Source organism: Erpetoichthys calabaricus, chromosome 8 (genome assembly GCF_900747795.2).
Source record: "Erpetoichthys calabaricus chromosome 8, fErpCal1.3, whole genome shotgun sequence".
In the NCBI taxonomy this organism is placed as follows: domain Eukaryota; kingdom Metazoa; phylum Chordata; class Cladistia; order Polypteriformes; family Polypteridae; genus Erpetoichthys; species Erpetoichthys calabaricus.
Genome location: NC_041401.2, coordinates 15,936,768 through 15,959,134, shown reverse-complemented (window position 1 = coordinate 15,959,134; position 22,367 = coordinate 15,936,768). Strand labels below are relative to the sequence as shown.

Below are 22,367 nucleotides of genomic sequence, written 5' to 3'. Positions count from 1 at the left end.
GAGTCCCAATATAAAGCTTCAATGATATGCCAACCTGCACTTTCCAGCAGAAACATGGCCACACATTAGTTGGCACCACTCCCAAATAGATCCACAGTCCAAATTCTTTTCATGCAGTGTATCTAGTTGTGTGTAGATCACGTTCCTTTTCAGTGTTATTGTGGGTTGTCCTTTCTCACCTACATTGGATTTGTTCTTATACAATTTTGGCCATTTCATAGCAAGTGAAGTTTCTAGGACTGTTGATGAACGCAAGGATCACAATTTATGTAATAAATATCTTAGTATTGCTGTATTTTAGCAGATGAAGATTCTAAAGAGGATCAAAACCATGCACACTGACACAGATCAGGTATCAAAATGTGTTGGCAGGGACTCTGTGTAAAGGCATGTGAATCACAAAAATACACATTCCCTGTACTTCAGATTTCTTTTCTGAATATACTAGCAATTATTGTGTCTCACACATTTATTATAATGTGTTGTGAAAATCAAAATTACAAAAAAAGGCACTATCTTCCGAACAATGTAGTGGTGTGATTGCACCACTAACTCTAATATGCAATGTAGGAGAACCAGGATATTTCCACAGCACTAAACTAATGAACAAGCACCCAAACAAAGTGGTTCTTGCTTTAATTTGTCTGGCTGGGGGATGTATATCCACTGCAGAAGCACCACATCCATGTAGTTTACTTGGTGAAGGAGAACCTAAACTTACTTTCCACTGTGGAGATATTGGCATTCTTTAGTGCTCTTGATTTTTCACATTTGTGTGCTGTCTATGCCCCAGAATTAAACAGACTAATTACAAATATCCCCCATACATCATATGCACCCATTTGCATAGCTTTTCAACTGGCGTGGAGTTGGGGCTATTATTTGATCCAATAAAAAAAAAATATAGGTAATTATGCCTGCACAATAAATGCATCAGTAACACTTTAGGTAATGCAAAAATGCCTCTATTACTCATTTACTCTGATAAGACCTTAACAAAGGCTTCTTTTGGTCTTCGTAACACTTACAAAACAACAGTAGATTGGTTATTAATGTCTGTGCAGTGTGGCATATTGACATGACGGTAAAATCACTTGTTAATATGAAGGATTCTCAGGTGTTATACTAAATATGTAATATCAAGAGAAATGTGTCTCAGTTAAGACACCTTAGGCCACTCCAAAGTGAAGTTTTGTTAGTAGGTCACATTGCACAGATGAATAAATACTTTACTGATGCTTTGTAAGTGTTATGAAGACCCAAAGAAGTGTACATTACGGTCCTGTTGCATAATAGATGCATTTTTGTAGTACCTAAACTAAAGTGTTACCAATGCATCTATACTGCTACATTGTGTCAAAGAATAAAGTCTCAAACAAAATAACGGGGGCACTTCCAGAAAGTCAACAAGTTGTGTATAAGGTGAATAGTTTCATCCTAAAAAGGGGCAGATTTTCTGACTACGCAGAGAACAGGCAAGAATGTTTCTTCAAGATAGGAGTCGACATTTTAATATCATTTCAGAAAGACAACACATTCTTTTTACAATAATACACACCATATTACACGCTTTACCAATATAAACTACAGGCAAAGAAAGAAGGCTATTACTTTATATTTACATTCACTCTTACTGCACTAAAATTTGTACCCAAAAACATGACCTTTGATAGAAAGATGAACTACGGATACTGTTTTTTTTCCCATACCCTGATTAAATGACACGCAGAGTCAATGGCATTAAAGCATAATGGCTCCTACTATATGTCACTCTTTCCATAACCCTGTTTCTGAGGTTTTATGAGTATGCAAAATACAAATTGTTTCTGAAAACCTACATTTTCTCTGTAGCATTTTAGACATTATACAGTACAATCTGTACTGATGGTTACCCGCGTGTTGCCCACTGACTACTATCATCAATCTTTTCAACTGTATATTGTATATTGTGTACTTTTTCCTGACTTTATTATATGGTCATTTGGGTGTTTTCTCATCACTAAAGTTATTTATCTGTGACTTTTAAATAATCTTATTTTTCCTTCTGTCTTATGATGTCAATATAGGCACAGACACACAATAATCCTGAACTGCATAAGTAGGACTGTAAACACAATCATCTTATACTTATCTAGTTGCTGTTGTGCTGCACCTCTTCTGGATTGTAATGGTGAAGTCTGTGAACAGTACCCTATAAAGATTAATTGTCTTATATCGATGAAACAATGATGTTCTTATCACATTACTCTTAAGTTTCCTGCTCAACTTATTTTTAACAGTGCATTTAATGTTTTGAAAACTGTATAATTACCAAACATAAAAAATAACATGACATATATTTTGATTCACAATGAGCATGAATGTAGTAATATATGGAAATGGAAATGTAAAGTGGATTACGATAAAATAAAGGCAAGAGAAGGCGGCATCAAAGAATGCCACACTAATTTTTATCACATTAAAAATTTCGAGGGGAAGTGATACTACATGATCTCAAAAATCAGAAGCTAAAACTACAGTAAACAGAAGTATTTTGTTTGGTACATAATCATGTTTTAAGAGTTCTCAAATGACCACATTTACCCTAGAGCTGTTAAGACCTTTGATCTGCTCAGATTACAACAGCAGGATGCAATTAAGGTCCAAAAATACAGGTGCAGCCACCTGATCCAGTTCCTTTAGATAACTTCTTTTTTATTTCTTTTTTTCTTTCCTTTCTATTGTAGATTACCCACAAGCACTTAAATGGGCATGTCCTGATTAGGCAGACAAACCCGTAAAGGGGTAACTGGCAGGAATAGGCTCAGCAACTGAGAAAAAAGACCCTTTAGAAATATAGCTCACTGACAAATAACCTGAGGAGTAAGGCTCTCAAGGCTCATAAAACTGTAAAGCCACTAACAAAGGAAAAGATACTCCCACTAAACAATTTTATTAGTACAGAATGCTGCTAAGAAAACAACCAAATCAGCGAGACTATTAACCTGGCATAGAAACTGGGCTCTTTGAAGTCCCCCAATCCAAAAAGGTATTGTTTTGTTTTCTCTGATGGAATCTTCTACTTTGCAGTCATGCTCTGGACAGAGGAATCAATAATCTTTTAGTTTTTTTATGGTTTTCTATATGAGCTAATGCTGAAGATTATAATGTAGGCTATTGTATTTTTCCTTTATTCCTGGAAATAAAAAAGTGTATATGAGCTCATGATGTGATTTGTGTCTGGAAAGTCATGGGCTCTGTGGGAAGCTTTTCATCCTCCCAGCAGTAAATTCTTCTGAGGACACCAGTGTAGCCACCGTCGTTACCTGCAGATTACTTGTATTTTCCTTAGCCTGTGTCCTGCAATCTAAGGCTTAATAAAGGGTCATTAGAGGGGTTGAGTAGAGAATGGGCAAGACTGGATAAGTTCCTTTTTCTTCTCATGAGCTATATATTGAGTGTTACAGGATGTTAAATGAGAACAAGCCATTCTTTCTGAATTTGTGACACTGATAATCAGAACCTACCAAAATAAAACACACAGACAAATTTTTAGTATTATGAAATGCATTTACTAATTAGTAATATTTTAAAACACACACATACTGTAATCAGTTAATAAAAAGGAAAAAGCTTTTGAGGACAGCATCAACCCAAAAGGAAATACAGACTTAAATGCAATTAACAAGCCTGAATGCTTTTTACAGTAATCCTACATTTAGAGACAATTTGTTTGAAACTGACTGTCCTGGGAGTCTTTCAGACACAACCCAAAATAAAATATATTTAAAGGAAGCTACAGAAGTGCACATTAGGATCATGAACAAATGGGATGAACCAGTGAAGCTTGAACTGCTGCAAACACTGGCGCCTGAAAAATGGGCAGAACTAATAAGAAAATTATATTTTAATTAGTGGGTGTGAGAGCTGGAACAGACACCCTGAACAAAGCAATAATCCTAAAATACCTATTCCACAGTATGCAGGACAAAACAAAGCAAAGAATAAGTCACAGGTTGATAAAATAAGCTGAAATAACTGTTAAATAGTTTGTGCTGGTGTAGTTACTTAAAAGACACCTTCTGCATTTTCAGTGGCTTACTCTTCTCAATATGGACATTAATAAAAACAGCTGCTGAGGATGAAAATTCTGCTCTTATCTGTCAAAGGATACAATATAAAGAAATTAATCACACAATTCTTCCACAGAAAGACAGCGGGAACTTCAGAAGCAAAAAAAGGCCTCTGAATAAATACATTTACAAATAAACTCTTGTAGGCTATGAAAGTTACAACACAAAATTCAGTAGGTACTGACACAGCTATATAATAATGGAAACAACTGCTATTTTTTTTTCTTTTTAATAGAAAATGTTTCTTCTTGATCAATTATAATCAAAACCCACAAATGTATTATACTCAAACCCTACACTGCATATAAAGCTTTACAAAAGTAATTTACATTTTTCACAAGGAAAAATCATGTTACTTCCTATGAATTGTAAACAATTCACAGTTAATTTATTATAAATATACAATACTACGGTGCGTCTAGCAGTTACAGGAAACCATGCAGTGTTTAGATCTCGGGTTGTTTTCCAGCTGGTGTGTTCCTTGTGTGGAATTTTCATGCTCACAAACATTCACACCAGAGACGACTTCATCATACCATCCAAGGAAAGATTGTCAGGTTTCAACTCTTGACTCAGTAATACAGTAATTAATATTTTGTATGTTCAACTGAAAACCATGTTGAGTTGTAAATAGATTTTAAAATACACCTTAGGACATACACAGTTAATAAATATCTGCATACATCTTTGCCTTTTATCACTTATTAATGCCAAAACTCTACAGTTTACAATACAATCATAAGATTCAGGTCTTCTTAACATTCCCTATATTAATAAAAAACTGGTCAGATTTACCTATAAATATTAGTGAGGTTTTTACATTCTTGTAATTTCAATAATGGCTGAATACACTAATTTAGTATACTATACTCTTGTTAAAGAGGCCGGTCATATTGTTATTTAATGACTGCTGTTACTAAATCTCTTCCTCTTCTGTTGTACTGTAGTGGCATTAGGAGTCATAATGATAGCCCTCCTGACCTTGAAACATGACCTCAGATTGGATGGGAGATATTACCATCACCAATTACAGACCTAGCATCAGACATTTATCTTATTACCATAATAATCATACATGGTAGTTATTTAGTTTTAATATTACTATGAGTGTTTTCAGTTCTATTTAAAGGAAAACTAAAAAAACATATTCATGTCTTTTTGTGTTGTTTGTGTTATTTTCCAGCAATATAATACCTACACATATTTATGGCAATCTCAGCTGGTAAATTAGAGAGGTCCTATATTATAACAAATTGAAGTGAAATTACATCAGGTGAGGTGACATAGGTAGAACTGATGAAATATTATGAATCACTACACACTTCAAAAATTAGAAATAAATCAGCTTTTTTGGTCCCTGTTGAAGAAAGGTAATAATAATGATTTAAAAATATTTGCTATTTCTTGCCTTACATGTACATTCAGCTCCTTTCCTCTGTATTTGAGTGTGTGAACGTCTACTAAGCAGCGTTTCCTCTTTCCAGCCGTGTTCGTAAAAAGCCTGTTTCTCAGACTCTTATTAATTTGAGGCACTTTCTCACCTCCTGTCCAGTGTTATATTTGCCATCATTGCAGGAGACTATCTCAGCATGCCTCACACACTTTTATTCCTCCTAGTGCATTGCACACTCATACTTCCTCTTTTGTCGCATCACCAAAGCCTGACTGACCAATTAGACTGATCAGAGGGACAGGACCTTCGTGTTTTACTATATAGTAGAAGGTTCAGGTAGTACAGAGAGAAAGAAAGAACCTTAAATGGGATGTCACTTCACCTCAGGCCTACTTACACACTCATATTGGGCTAATTTACATTTGTTAATTTACTTAACTTGCATGATTTTGGGATATGCAACAATAGCACCCAGAAAACAAATCAAGTCTATTCCCTCCATAATGAAAATGACTAGGCCAAGATTTCCATTAAGTATTTACTAAATACATTTATAATCAATTTCAAAGGATTAATTAAACAACAGTGGGAGGTCAAGCTTTTAGCTACAGGGCCCAAAGCTGTGGAATGAACTGCCTGTTTATACAAAAGATGCCCATGAGTCTCAGCCTTTAAATCTACAGTAGGCTCACTAGATTAGTAAGACATACCCTAATTAGAGCCGCTGGACAGCTGTTCTTATATTGCATCCCTATTTGTTAGTAACTCATATGAGAAATATAGGTCTTTCAATAATTATGAACTGATACTGACACTTCTCTACTCCGTATTTCTTCTCTTTATTCGTTTGTGGGACTTGGTGCCACTGCTATATTGCTAAGCTGTTACCTTGTCCATGGGAAAGACAACACAAATACTTGGGAGCTTTGGAATCCAAGGATAAATGAATTTAAATTATCTTATTAGACTGTCCAGCATAAACATATATAATAATGGCCAAGAGGGTTGATAGCCAGGTGGACAAGGTCTCCAGAACTGTGTTTGACTTTGTTTATAACTTTATAATATAAGATGGAAACCCTCAGAACTTTATGTCACTGACAGAAGTTTTTGTTTTCCTCGCCTCCATTGTCAAATGAAAAAATGTCAACATTAATGATCATAGGCTGCTGGAATCTATTTATGCTAATTAATTTGAGATTTTATTTTAATTTTACGTTTAAACAAATTTCTAATTTGTGTTTAATTTAATCTCTAGTTTTAGAGAGTACATTATGTAATTTTTATAATTTATAGCACTTATAGTATTTTATATTGTTACAGTCTGCTGAGCATGTATTTTATGAAGAGCGGTATACAAAAATAGAGTTGATTTAAATATAAACTGCAAGACCTAAAGGTAGCTTACAGAATATTGCAAATATTTAAAACCATTTTCTAAGTTCAGTGTTATAAAAAATTACTTTTTCACTATAAACCTATAATCTTAGAAAAAAGAAACGTCAATATAGTTTAAAGACAAGAACCCACCCTGGATGGCACATCTGTCCAATAAAGCTTGCATACAAATGAGCAAGTCACTTAAATCGCTTGTGCTCCAATTGGAAAAAAATATATAACCATCTGTATCTCAAATGCTGTAAGTCGCTTTGTGATAAAGGTGTCAGCTAAATAAATAAATGTAAATGTAAATATGGTCTAAACAACAAAGAGGTGATGAACTTGACAACATGTGAGAAGAACCGGAATTACTCAAAAAAAACCTATGAGAACAAAAATATAAATATGCTAACTCCATTTAGAGTGCACCCCTTTACAGACTCTAAGTTATAATTTATCATCTTACTATATGTTCCTGTAAAAGATAATGAAGAAAGCATTATTTATGCGGAGTACGCAAGTTTTTTTTAGGCATTACTATTGTCTTCTAGTTTTACAAAACTTGGAATTGAGTAGTGGTTCAGGTATTGACTGTGCAGATTTTTCTCCATGCTTTCCTCCTACTTTCCAAAAACATATGTGTTTAGGTAATTGTTCACTGCAGATCAGTCATGTATGTGTAAAGCTAGGTGTCTGCAAAAGTGTATCATCCAATGGTCTGGTGCCTGGTCCAAACCTTCTTTTCAGTTCACTGAGACTCAAAATTTGATTAAACAGTTTCAGTAAATGTATAGATGGATGATGATATGCAAGTCTGTAACCTTTACAATCTGAACACTTAACTGTGTTTTGTTTCTGGTCTCATTTGTGGGGAGTTGTGATACATGCTGCTAATGGTTAGTAGCTGAGAAGCTGGTAAAACATTACTACATTAGAAAACTATAAAAAGAAATGAAGTTAAAAAAATTTTAAAATTGAAAGGAGAATACAATGAACATAGAAGTGAGACATGTTATCTGTCCGTCAGTGCTGGTGCCATATGCAGGTGAATGTGGTGATTTCTAACTGGACAACCGTTCCGAAACAATGGTGTAGTGGTGATGATATCTGAATATAAATGTTCATGTGCAAGGAAGAAAATATTGTCTCAAAAGCTCTGCTTTATCTGTACTCTGACCAAATATAGGAACATTTCTTTAAAATAAATTGAGGATAGTATAGGATGAAATGAACTGACACAGTCAACAAATTAATAATAATTCTTAGAATGTAAAAATTAAAACATTTTATAGTAAAAACAAAAGCAACATAAAATGGTAAACTAAAAACATTTTAGGAATAAATCTACAACAAATTATTACTGAGCTATTCTTGCACACATACATATTCAACCCATAAAGACTGCATTTTCCCTTTTTCTCCTATACATTAATGTACATGGTATAGAAAACAAAACGACCAAGAGAAAGCAACCATGACAGAAACTGACAGTTCTGACAAGAGCCAGAAAACTACAGCACAGCAGAATTTCTTGTGAATTTTTCCAGTTACTTTTTATAAATGCTGTCTTAGATGACAGCTTAATGTGTACCACATGCAATATTTATTCTCATCCTGTGTCAGACTGTCTAGCCATCCAAGGGAGTACAAAGAATGTCACTTATTAGAATAAAAGCAGAAGGAAGGTAATCAAGGACATATGTAACATCAGCCAATCATGCCCCGTTTCAACATTCTATTCCATTCATAACAGTTCAACAATCATTCTGATAACAAGCTTTTACAAGCTCTATGTGTGCCCACAAAATACATTTATTTAGCTCATTAGACTGGACTGCTAAAGGACACTTGCTGTGACATATACATGTTTTCACAACCTCATTTCAAAGATTAAAAATAACTTAATATGTCTGAAGAATCACCATCCAAATTAGCCATTAGCTAACCATGCAAAAAGCTCACCAAAGTACAATACATACAATTAATAGCAACTTGAACGTTCAAAATTGTGACCATAAAAAATAAATCATTCACTCATCTCCTTCCACTGGCATGGGGGAAGGGGTCTTTGAATGAAATGAGTTTCCTTTGATTTATATGCAAACCTAACATGCAGCATGTTATTTGGATAAAATACTGCAGTAGGAGGTACAATGAGAACGATTACCCTGTTTTCTTCCTAATACGCTTATTATATTCTGATTGCTATACAAACTGCATCTCCAATTTGTCTATTAGCACAAACGTTGTCATTGGAATAAGTCATGTATTTTGGACTTTTTAACAATTGTCTAATTAAAAATACAGTTGTAGAGGAACAGACTAAACTCACTAATATCCAATATTGCTAATTTCGTGTACTGTATAGTGTAACGCACAGTGGTGTTTCTGACTGAACACTTTTATATACATACATAGAAAGAAAGAACAGGTTAACTGTAGATTTCCATGCAAACTGACATAAGTCTTGCTTATGTGGAAGGTGGTTCACGCAACTGGTCTTAGAATCCTATCGGAGTCTCTAACCATACTGAAAAGGATGGAGTAAGGTCATGGATTTCTTTTAAATAAATGTTCCAAAGTCACTCTGTAAAGGTTTTGAGGTTTATATATTTATTTATTCAACAGATCTATTGGAAAGCAGCAAGAGAGTACTTTGTTCCACTACAGCCACTCTCACTAGACAAAGACATTCCAAAGCATATACAGACATACCTGTAGACAAGAAAGACAGCTAACAGGTAGTAAATCATCCTATAGACTGAGGAAAGTTAGAAACTTAAAGTACACAACTTATCACATGATCCAAGCTACACCATATTTTAGATGTGGCTAAAAGAAATAATCTGATCTATAACAGCAATATATGTAAGTATACATATGTATAATATATACTGTATATGTGTTCTTTTCAATGCCAAAAGCAAAACGTCGATCACAGAGGCAAGAAACGCAGTTTACGGCATTCCATGCAGTGCATGCCCAGTGGTATACGTGGGACAAACATCTAAAATACTCGCAACGCGTATAAAGGAAAATCACAATGCCATTTACACACATTCAAGTTCCACCGGACACACATTTAAGTGGGACACTTTGAAAGTAAATTTCAAGGCCAATACTATGAGTGCCAAAGAGATGGCTGAATCTTGGCTCTCTAATGAAAACTCCATTTACATATGTACATATGCTGGCTTAAAAAGAACAGGATTTTGTTCAAAAAGCGGACACCATCAGTATACACCAGGGTTCGCCATCAGTATACACCAGGGATCAACTTTAAGATTAGGCACCCTTACACTATTTTAAGATTAGCCACCTAATCTAAATTTTAAAATTAGGGACCCTGGTTTACTTGGCATTACCCACACAAACCTTAAGTTCAGGGTTTGTAGTAGGGGCTTTTGGCATCCGCTTTTTGAACAAGACCCAAAGAACATCCAGATAATAAAAATATACTTTATGACCAACACCTTCGAAACCACGCCTTATTAATCCAAAACCCCACCACCCTTATATTATATATTGCCATTAATTTCTCACTGTCTAATCATTTTCCTCTAATGATGTCACCTGGTAAAAATTTTTTTTTTAATTCCTTCATGGCTAATAAGCTGACACAAACAGAAAAATACAAAAATGAAGCATTCTGTATATTACAACTGGTATAAGGGGGGTGGGGTTGGAAGCAGTCCATAACAAGGTGTTACTTTTTCTTTTAAGGTGCTTCTTTTTTTTTTTTTGCAAGGGACAGATGACAAATGTATACTGAGTAGAAATCACAAGGAAGATAAAATATGATTGGCATGAATGTACCAAGCTGGCAAACTAACTGAGGGCATAATACAATTTACATTTGCTTAATAAATAGAGACTAAACATTATACATGTTGCTGGCTAGCAACCACATCTTCAGTAGCTGCAAAGGTAAGCTAAGAACATTATTTACAGCATATTTGGGTTGGTAAGGCATTTTTTTATAATCATTTTAGTAGAGGCAATTAAAGACTTTGGAAGCCATGCATTTGCTACAGTCTGAGAAACGGTGCCACTGACCAACATGGCTATTTCCTGCCATAAGCAACCTACAGTACGTGACCGCTAAAAGTCCCAAAGTCCACAATCTCTAGCTGGAATGCATTGTTTAACACAGAGTAGAACTACAATTTAACATTCCTATATTTTGTGTTTTCCCCATCATTTAATTCTTTATTGGATGCTGTTGTTGAACATAGATAGATAGATAGATAGATAGATAGATAGATAGATAGATAGATAGATAGATAGATAGATAGATAGATAGAGTGGTGTGAAAAACTATTTGCCCCCTTCCTGATTTCTTATTCTTTTGCATGTTTGTCACACAAAATGTTTCTGATCATCAAACACATTTAACCATTAGTCAAATATAACACAAGTAAACACAAAATGCAGTTTTTAAATGATGGTTTTTATTATTTAGGGAGAAAAAAAATCCAAACCTACATGGCTCTGTGTGAAAAAGTAATTGCCCCCTTGTTAAAAAATAACCTAACTGTGGTGTATCACACCTGAGTTCAATTTCTGTAGCCACCCCCAGGCCTGATTGCTGCCACACCTGTTTCAATCAAGAAATCACTTAAATAGGAGCTGCCTGACACAGAGAAGTAGACCAAAAGCACCTCAAAAGCTAGACATCATGCCAAGATCCAAAGAAATTCAGGAACAAATGAGAGCAGAAGTAATTGAGATCTATCAGTCTAAAGCTTTGGGACTCCAGCGAACCACAGTGAGAGCCATTATCCACAAATGGCAAAAACATGGAACAGTGGTGAACCTTCCCAGGAGTGGCCGGCCGACCAAAATTACCCCAAGAGTGCAGAGACGACTCATCCGAGAGGTCACAAAAGACCCCAGGACAACGTCTAAAGAACTGCAGGCCTCACTTGCCTCAATTAAGGTCAGTGTTCACGACTCCACCATAAGAAAGAGACTGGGCAAAAACGGCCTGCATGGCAGATTTCCAAGACGCAAACCACTGTTAAGCAAAAAGAACATTAGGGCTCGTCTCAATTTTGCTAAGAAACATCTCAATGATTGCCAAGACTTTTGGGAAAATACCTTGTGGACTGATGAGACAAAAGTTGAACTTTTTGGAAGGCAAATGTCCCGTTACATCTGGCGTAAAAGGAACACAGCATTTCAGAAAAAGAACATCATACCAACAGTAAAATATGGTGGTGGTAGTGTGATGGTCTGGTGTTGTTTTGCTGCTTCAGGACCTGGAAGGCTTGCTGTGATAGATGGAACCATGAATTCTACTGTCTACCAAAAAATCCTGAAGGAGAATGTCCGGCCATCTGTTCGTCAACTCAACCTGAAGCGATCTTGGGTGCTGCAACAGGACAATGACCCAAAACACACCAGCAAATCCACCTCTGAATGGCTGAAGAAAAACAAAATGAAGACTTTGGAGTGGCCTAGTCAAAGTCCTGACCTGAATCCAATTGAGATGCTATGGCATGACCTTAAAAAGGCGGTTCATGCTAGAAAACCCTCAAATAAAGCTGAATTACAACAATTTTGCAAAGATGAGTGGGCCAAAATTCCTCCAGAGCGCTGTCAAAGACTCATTGCAAGTTATCGCAAACGCTTGATTGCAGTTATTGCTGCTAAGGGTGGCCCAAGCAGTTATTAGGTTCAGGGGGCAATTACTTTTTCACACAGGGCTATGTAGGTTTGGATTTTTTTTTCTCCCTAAATAATAAAAACCACCATTTACAAACTGCATTTTGTGTTTACTTGTGTTATATTTGACTAATGGTTAAATGAGTTTGATGATCAGAAACATTTTGTGTGACAAACATGCAAAAGAATAAGAAATCAGGAAGGGGGCAAATAGTTTTTCACACCACTGTAGGTAGGTAGGTAGGTAGGTAGGTAGGTAGGTAGGTAGGTAGGTAGGTAGGTAGGTAGATAGATAGATAGATAGATAGATAGATAGATAGATAGATAGATAGATAGATAGATAGATAGATATTGTAGTACAGTTGGCAGGATAGATAGATAGATAGATAGATAGATAGATAGGATAGATAGGATAGATAGATAGATAGATAGATAGATAGATAGATAGATAGATAGATAGATAGATAGATAGATAGATAGATAGATAGATAGATAGATAGATAGATAGATAGATAGATAGATAGATAGATAGATACTTTATTAATCCCAAGGGGAAATTCACATACTCCAGTAGCAGCATACTGATAAAGAAAATGTTAAATTAAAGAGTGATAATAATGCAGGTATATAGACAGACAGTAACTTTGTATAATGTTAACGTTTACCACCCCCCCAAAGGTGGAATTGAAGAGTCGCATAGTGTGGTGGAGGAATGATCTCCTCAGTCTGTCAGTGGAGCAGGAAAGTGACAGCAGTCTGTCGCGGAAGCTGCTCCTCTGTCTTGAGATGATACTGTTTAGTGGATGACTTAAAGACTATATTCACCATGCAGCTAAAAGATGCAGCTGAAAAAAATGATTTTTTTTCCTTTATTTTGTTTCACTATTAAAATTAATTTTCCAAGTGGCAAGATTGTGCATAGGTTATCTATATTAAATGTGTCTAGCATGGCCAAAAAAACTTTCGTCAGGCAGCTGCAACCTAATAGGCAAACACTGCTTGCTACATTATTTCAGTGACATTTTCAAATTCATCAACCCATGATGGCAAAGTGGATAATTAGGAAACAAAAAATAGTAGCTGTTGCTCTGATCACAGCCATAACTGGCACATGTGTACATAGAATACTATGGACATGAGAGAGAAGCCAAGACTAGTGGGAGGAAGATGTGAAGGTTCTGGATGCAAAACAATGATTACGAAAGTTGTATAAATCTTTTCAGAAGACTTGTAGAGAAAAGCCAAGCAAAATGACACCTTTTATTGGCTAACTAGAAAGATTACAATATGCAAGCTTTCGAGGCAACTCAGGCCCCTTCTTCAGGCAAGATGTAATACAGAAACTGAAGTTTCCTATGTTTATATACACACTCTAGGACAAGAAACAACATTGGTAAATATTTAAGAAGAAGATGTTGCTGTCCATGTGTACTTCAGAAGACTTGTAATTTTTTTCAGTTGATCACACTTCCCTAAAAAGATCAGACCTTTGTCATATATAAATGGAAAAAAATTAAACTTGAGCAACAGTATGAATGTAGCTTTACTTTGTTTTCAAAAATCAAACGCAAGATTGTATAAGCCATGACTTCAATCACACTACAGGATCTCATGGTTTAACAAGGGCATCACTTCTATCAACAACACAACAGTATTCATGAAAAGGAATAACATGAAAAGGAATAACAATCAGAAACAACTAAAGGTGCAATCACCATTTCACAAATAAAACAGAACAAATCAGGGAAAATTTAAACTGGATTATAATTAGTACTCACAAAAATAACTGCAGTAAAACTGTATAAAAAAGTGCACAAAGCAAAACCAGACCTGTACTTTGGGACATGACAAATCAGTGACAATTTCTTACACTTAACACTTCTTTTTTTCTCTAAACAGATCTCTATACAAAAGAAGATAACCACTGCTCTGAGTATTTGTGAAAATACGATGTTTAATGGATACATCTATTGATATCTGAACCTGCTTTTTCCAGTGATAAGAGAAGCCTATTCCAAAAGAATCAAATACAAAGCAGGAATCAACCCTAGAAGCAATTCTAGCCCCTTATATGAAAAAGTATGCCCACAAATACATTCAACTGAATAAAAGGACTGAAGGACTGAATTACAGTCAGCAATGAAACTAAAGTTAATGTATGTGAATTAACCAGAATACCAAGAAAACACCCAAACAAAAATGTGGAAAGTGTGCTCCACACCAATAGAGCCAGGGCAAGGAACTCACTGTTCTAAAGTAAGACCGCTAATTATTTTGCCACAATGTCAATATGTTTTAAATATAAGTAACAGTTAATTTTATTTTGGCTTAGACCAACAAACAAAATGAATCTCAATTTAAATTGGTATACGGGCGTAACAAAGCAAAGTTTTGAAAACAGGCTGACCAATAGATAAGTGTGTTATTCATAATAATTTCACACTGGCTGGTAAAAATAAATCAGTAATAATGTTTAGCACCTTAGGATTGTTTCACAAAAAACAAACAATTATGGGTACTATTAGTCATAGGAACAGAGATAATGACACTTGTACAGCACAGCAAAAGAGCACAAGGCACTTAAAGGCTAGCAATGCAATATATAAATTAAAGAGTCCTACTACATCGTCTTTATTTGGCATTCTAATGTCACCTGAACCTATTAGCCAGTTTTGTACAAACAATATTTAAAGGAGAAGGTGTTTTTGCCCATGTTATACAGATGGGTGGAGGCTCTGAGCTTAGGGATCTACGCTGGCAAACAGAAGGCTGACAATTCTAATCCCATAAACACCAGAAGTGACTCTATTCCATATGTGTGATGTTAATCTGCATCTAGTCCTGCAAGCAGATCCTCCAACTTACAGGAAAAACTCAGGGGTCAATGGCAGGATTCGTACTCCAGCCACCGTAAAAAAAAGCTCATACTGTTCCAGTGTGGTGCTGAGGTCTCGCCAGCTGCACTCAGGTCCCAATCCAATGTTGCGTTACGGGTGCAGCAATATGCTATCAGCTTATGCCCCCAACCTATACAGATACATCACAAAATCTAACATCAGATGGGAAGAGGTGCATTAGCATGCGCATTAACAAATAACTTGTAAACCATCATTGAGGGAAATACTGAGCTGGTGTTTTAAGAAATAAATGAGATGAGACAACATATCTCTTTTTATGGACAAACCTCCACTGTACACAAAAAAAAAAAAAAAAAAAAAAAAAAGTGACTCATTAACAATTGTCAATGTTCCATAATAAGCACTACATTAAACCTCTACTGCCCAGTTCTGCACCAAAACCAAGTAATTTGAAAATACAATTTTAGTTAGTCAATTAACAAAATTTTTAAATTGTGCTTTGTTCTAAATAACATTGGCGCAACTGGTTCTCAGGCATCTGGACTTCTATACACTGGTTGCTTTATTTATAAAGAGTGCAGCACATCCTCTCTCTGAGACACTAACACTGAGAACTTTCAGCCAATGAATCATTCAGCAGAAGTGTGTCAAGAAACACTACGGGGATCCCTTACACCAACGTCAATACAGTGGTGTGAAAAACTATTTGCCCCCTTCCTGATTTCTTATTCTTTTGCATGTTTGTCACACAAAATGTTTCTGATCATCAAACACATTTAACCATTAGTCAAATATAACACAAGTAAACACAAAATGCAGTTTTTAAATGATGGTTTTTATTATTTAGGGAGAAAAAAAAATCCAAACCTACATGGCCCTGTGTGAAAAAGTAATTGCCCCCTGAACCTAATAACTGGTTGGGCCACCCTTAGCAGCAATAACTGCAATCAAGCGTTTGCGATAACTTGCAATGAGTCTTTTACAGCGCTCTGGAGGAATTTTGGCCCACTCATCTTTGCAAAATTGTTGTAATTCAGCTTTATTTGAGGGTTTTCTAGCATGAACCGCCTTTTTAAGGTCATGCCATAGCATCTCAATTGGATTCAGGTCAGGACTTTGACTAGGCCACTCCAAAGTCTTCATTTTGCTTTTCTTCAGCCATTCAGAGGTGGATTTGCTGGTGTGTTTTGGGTCATTGTCCTGTTGCAGCGCCCAAGATCGCTTCAGCTTGAGTTGACGAACAGATGGCCGGACATTCTCCTTCAGGATTTTTTGGTAGACAGTAGAATTCATGGTTCCATCTATCACAGCAAGCCTTCCAGGTCCTGAAGAAGCAAAACAACCCCAGACCATCACACTACCACCACCATATTTTACTGTTGGTATGATGTTCTTTTTCTGAAATGCTGTGTTCCTTTTACGCCAGATGTAACGGGACATTTGCCTTCCAAAAAGTTCAACTTTTGACTCATCAGTCCACAAGGTATTTTCCCAAAAGTCTTGGCAATCATTGAGATGTTTCTTAGCAAAATTGAGACGAGCCCTAATGTTCTTTTTGCTTAACAGTGGTTTGCGTCTTGGAAATCTGCCATGCAGGCCGTTTTTGCCCAGTCTCTTTCTTATGGTGGAGTCGTGAACACTGACCTTAATTGAGGCAAGTGAGGCCTGCAGTTCTTTAGACGTTGTCCTGGGGTCTTTTGTGACCTCTCGGATGAGTCGTCTCTGCGCTCTTGGGGTAATTTTGGTCGGCCGGCTACTCCTGGGAAGGTTCACCACTGTTCCATGTTTTTGCCATTTGTGGATAATGGCTCTCACTGTGGTTCGCTGGAGTCCCAAAGCTTTAGAAATGGCTTTACCAGACTGATAGATCTCAATTACTGCTGTTCTCATTTGTTCCTGAATTTCTTTGGATCTTGGCATGATGTCTAGCTTTTGAGGTGCTTTTGGTCTACTTCTCTGTGTCAGGCAGCTCCTATTTAAGTGATTTCTTGATTGAAACAAGTGTGGCAGTAATCAGGCCTGGGGGTGGCTACGGAAATTGAACTCAGGTGTGATACACCACAGTTAGGTTATTTTTTAACAAGGGGGCAATTACTTTTTCACACAGGGCCATGTAGGTTTGGATTTTTTTTCTCCCTAAATAATAAAAACCATCATTTAAAAACTGCATTTTGTGTTTACTTGTGTTATATTTGACTAATGGTTAAATGTGTTTGATGATCAGAAACATTTTGTGTGACAAACATGCAAAAGAATAAGAAATCAGGAAGGGGGCAAATAGTTTTTCACACCACTGTATGTCTGCACAATGTGCCTCACTGTGACTGTGACATCCAAGTCAGAACCTTTGTTTCTTTTTAGTTTTCTTGCTTTAAAATCATTCTGGTGTGTGTTCAAAAAAGATTTCTTCAGTACATTATGGAAGCTGGTTATGGGGAATTTGCAACTAACGTCAGGAAGTAATTCTTCACACACAGAATAACATAGCATTGAAAGTTACAGGTGTAACAGACAACAGGAACTTTAAATCCAAAATCAACTGTGGTATTTTGAATGTGTTAGTTCAATAGATATAGACAACCTATACTAACTATGCTGAATGGTCTGTTCTTGTCAAAACCTTTATGATGTCCTTATACATAGTACAGCAGGTGAAAAGGCTGGTAAAGTATGAGTAATTTTAAAGCACATTTAAACCCCATATCCATATCTCTGAACATTGAATGGAATAATATACTGCCCTTCAGGTCTGATCATCAGTGTTGCTTTGTAACATCCAGAATCCTCTATTGATATCCATTTGTTATTACACCTGGACTTCTCTTCCTAACTGTCAGTAACGACTCTAGGTATAGACTAAGACTATATAACAGGAAAGAAGCACAAGAGGAGGAATGTATAAAGACCTAAGAGTATTCAATTCATCAAGTTTGAAATCGAAAGGTCAATATGACAACGTGACAAGTTCCATTAGTCTAGCTGAAGACAGGCATAAAGTAAGAGATATTAAGAGGTTCTTCTAAGCAATCTTGTACTGTTTAACTAAATTAATAAATGTTAATAGAAATAGTTTTTAAAGTAAAGTTCAATTATTTCCATCTGTTAAGAAATCAAACTGTAACTATTTGTAGATACTAGAGGTAATGCTTAATTAACTTAAGTCAACATTTTAATTTGACTAAAAAAAAAAAACAGGATGATCAGAGTGGGTTCTGTAAGATAGGCAGCTTAATTTGAGGGTGGGTAATACCAGACAACAATGGTAAAAATTGAAATAAAGACATATCCACTTTAAAATAAATGTATTTTCCAGTCAAGTACAAGATTGTTATTTGTAAGTGGTTGTGATCGAGATTCAGTTTAAGAAGGGATGGCACTTCCTTTGTTAACTTTTAAAAAGGAGGCCCTTTACTAAAGTTCAACTTGACTCATTGAATTAACCATGCCTTTCAATGTAAAAGCAGATGTGGTTGTTTTTGGAATCAAAAATCCAAAAGAGTATAGTTTGCATTTGTAACATCATTAAAACAAGGAAGAAAAAAAAAAGTACCCTAAGTTCTTGTCAATAAGCTGCGGCTTATCTAAGGAAAAAAGTTGTGAAAATGAAAAAATAGAATATCGGCTTATACATAAGTCCGGCTTATACATCCATCGCGGGGGTTGCGTTCCAGAGCCACCCGCGAAATAAGAATATCCGCGAAGTAGAAACCATATGTTTATATGGTTATTTTTATATTGTCATGCTTGGGTCACAGATTTGCGCAGAAACACAGGAGGTTGTAGAGAGACAGGAACGTTATTCAAACACTGCAAACAAACATTTGTCTCTTTTTCAAAAGTTTAAACTGTGCTCCATGACAAGACAGAGATGACAGTTCCGTCTCACAATTAAAAGAATGCAAACATATCTTCCTCTTCAAAGGAGTGAAGCAAACAAATCAATATGTCTGTTTGGCTTTTAAGTATGCGAAGCACCGCGGCACAAAGCTGTTGAAAGCGGCAGCTCACACCCCCTCCGTCAGGAGCAGACAAAGAGAGAGAGAGGGAGAGTTTGTTTTTCAGTCAAAAATCAATACGTGCCCTTCGAGCTTTTAAGTATGCGAAGCACTGTGCAGCATGTCTTTTCAGGAATCAGCTTTACAAAAGATAGCAACGTGAAGATAATCTTTCAGCATTTTTAGACAAGCGTCCGTATCGTCTAGGTGTGCAAACAGCCCCCCTGCTCAATCCCCATACGTCAGGATCACAGATAGTCAGCGCAAGAGAGAGAGAACAGTAAGCCGGGTAGCTTCTCAGCCATCTGCCAATAGCATCCCTTGTATGAAATCAACTGGGCAAACCAACTGAGGAAGCATGTACCAGAAATTAAAAGACCCATTGTCCGCAGAAATCCGCGATATATATTTAAATATGCTTACATATAAAATCACAATTTAAATGACCGCTACGCGCTCGTGTTGACTCGGCGACGCCCAGAGCAGAAAGAACGCGCTCCGGCCGCTCCAACCGCGCCATGCGGGGAGTGAGAGAGACGGCAATATCTCACACTCTCTCCCCCCTTAAAGAAATTAAATGGGCGCGAGTGAGACCACTGACCTCCCTCCCTTCTATTAGTTATAGGTTATAGTACGTTCGGCTTATCCATGAGTCCGGCTTATCTATGATACGATTTTATTTTAAAAATTCGTATGATTTTTGGTCTCCGGCTAATACATGAGTCCGGCTTATAGACAAGAACTTAGGGTAATAATTTTCTGTCATAGATATTCACATACAAATATGGATACATGCATCAAAATCCCCACAGTGACCACTGCTTTTACTAAATAATTGTTGATGGAACTAAGAAGTTAAAATATACAGTAATGTGTTACTAAATTGTCCTTTGTCCTCAAAGGTTTATGTTCTTATGACGCTGGCATTGCTTAACAGTTCTCATCACTGTTATAACAATAAACATGATATACTATTACAGAAATTGTGTTGAACATTATATTTTTTTTAACTGGATGACTGATTCGAGTATACAACATGTAAGAGATAAAAAATCTAGTGAGTGTGTCAAGTTGGTTTTGAGCTGAAGAAAAACTAAATAAGTAAACACAAATGGCTCAATGGTACATTGGTACAGGGAAAAAAAAATTGGGTTTTGGTCACCATGAATAAGAGAATTTCTTGTTTTTAGCATTAAACAGGACCGTGCGCAGATTGTTTGTGGGTTTGTGTGCTATTCTGACGCCTGACTTTTCACTTCAAACGGATACTCAAAAACATTCATTAATCGGAGTTTACACAGAAGACGCCAAAAAACTCAGCAAACAATTGAATTGAATCAGAACCCCCACCCCACCTGGCACTCACTCCCTTATCACCACAAGGTGTCTGAAGGTACAGCGCGCATCCTGGCCAAGTCAGGCGTCAGAATAGCACACAAACCCACAAACAATCTGCGCACAGTCCTGTTTAATGCTAAAAACAAGAAATCGATAGCAGAAACACGAAACGCAGTTTATAGCATTCCATGCAGTTCTTGCTCAGCGGTATACATAGGACAAACTTCAAAAAGAATCGCAACACATATACAGGAACATCGCAACGCCATCAGAAGAAAGGACTCACTTTCATTGATCTACACGCATACTAAATCAACAGGACATACATTTAACTGGGACAATGTACAAGTAAAATTTAAGGCCAATACTAAAAGTGCCAGAGAGCTGGCCGAATCTTGGCTATCAAATGAGAACGCCATCAACAGACACTTGGACATAAATCCAGTATATGCAAACTTAAGAAGAACATGTTCATAATAAATAAACTGTACACCCAATACCCCCCCCCCATCACACTGACTTAGCCACCCCCCACCCCCCCTCCACGTAATGTTTTGCTATATATTGCCTTTGATTCTTGTAAGTCTAAGCATTATCCTCTGATGAAGACCCCTGGCAGGGGTTGAAAGCTCAGGAATAAAAAAACTACTTTATGATACGTGATTCATTTTTTCTCCCTTTGTGGATCTCCAGCTGCAAATATGCAAACCGTATCACAGACCTTCTCTTCCATATCTATATATATCTTTCTCTCTCTCTCTCTCTATATTATATATACAGTAATCCCTCACCTATCGCGGGGGTTACGTTCCAGAGCCCCCCGCGATAGGTGAAAATCCGCGAAGTAGCGACCTATATTTATTTTATTATTTATACATATTTTAAGGCTTTATAAACCCTTCCCACACTCTTATAAACCTTTCTCACTCTCTTGTTAACCTTTCCCACACTCTTATAAACACTTCCTATGCTCTTAAACACTTTCTACATTCTTAAACACCGCAGACCAACACTGCACGCAGCGATCAGACGTCAGTGTGTCTGCACTCGCTTTGTGAAGGGGGGCAGCTGAACTCACGCTGAGCAGAAATGGACTTTGTGCTGCTTCTGCGAAAATGCCTGCTTGTCGCTCTGCGCGTTCGGAAGAAGGAGGAGTGTGTGTGTGCGTGTGTGAGGGCTGAACGCACGTTCACTCAAACCCCCCTCCCCGGAGGCGCAGTTCGCATTGTCAAGGGGGTGGGGAGCTGAATGAACGCTAAGGAGAAGTGGACTTTGTGCTGGCTTTGTGCTGCTTGTCGCTCTGCCTGTCAATTTAAAAGCCTGTACATCACCAATTTTCCTGTCTTGTCTTGCGTGAAGTTAAAATGTTTTATAATAGTGAGATGTTACTCATATCCTTAGCCCGACATCCATATATCATATATGTTAACAAAGTGTGTTTTATAAGTTTACATGTGTTTAAAGCATGTGGGATGGGTATTTTAAGGCTTAAACTATAAAAATGTTTATTTATATGGTCTTTCTATATCGCTGATGTGTCTGGAACATAACTTCCGCGATAGGCGGGCAATCACTTGTATTTAAAAACCCGCGAAGTCGTGAATCCGCGAAAAGTGAACCGCGA

General features: G+C 36.7%; 1 protein-coding gene across 2 annotated transcripts in view; it reads right to left on the bottom strand.

Annotated features, from left to right (window-relative positions):
- ola1 (Obg-like ATPase 1) overlaps positions 1 to 22,367 on the bottom strand; it is a 296,977-nt gene that overhangs the window by 30,786 nt on the left and 243,824 nt on the right. The gene's annotated exons all lie outside the window — the stretch shown is intronic.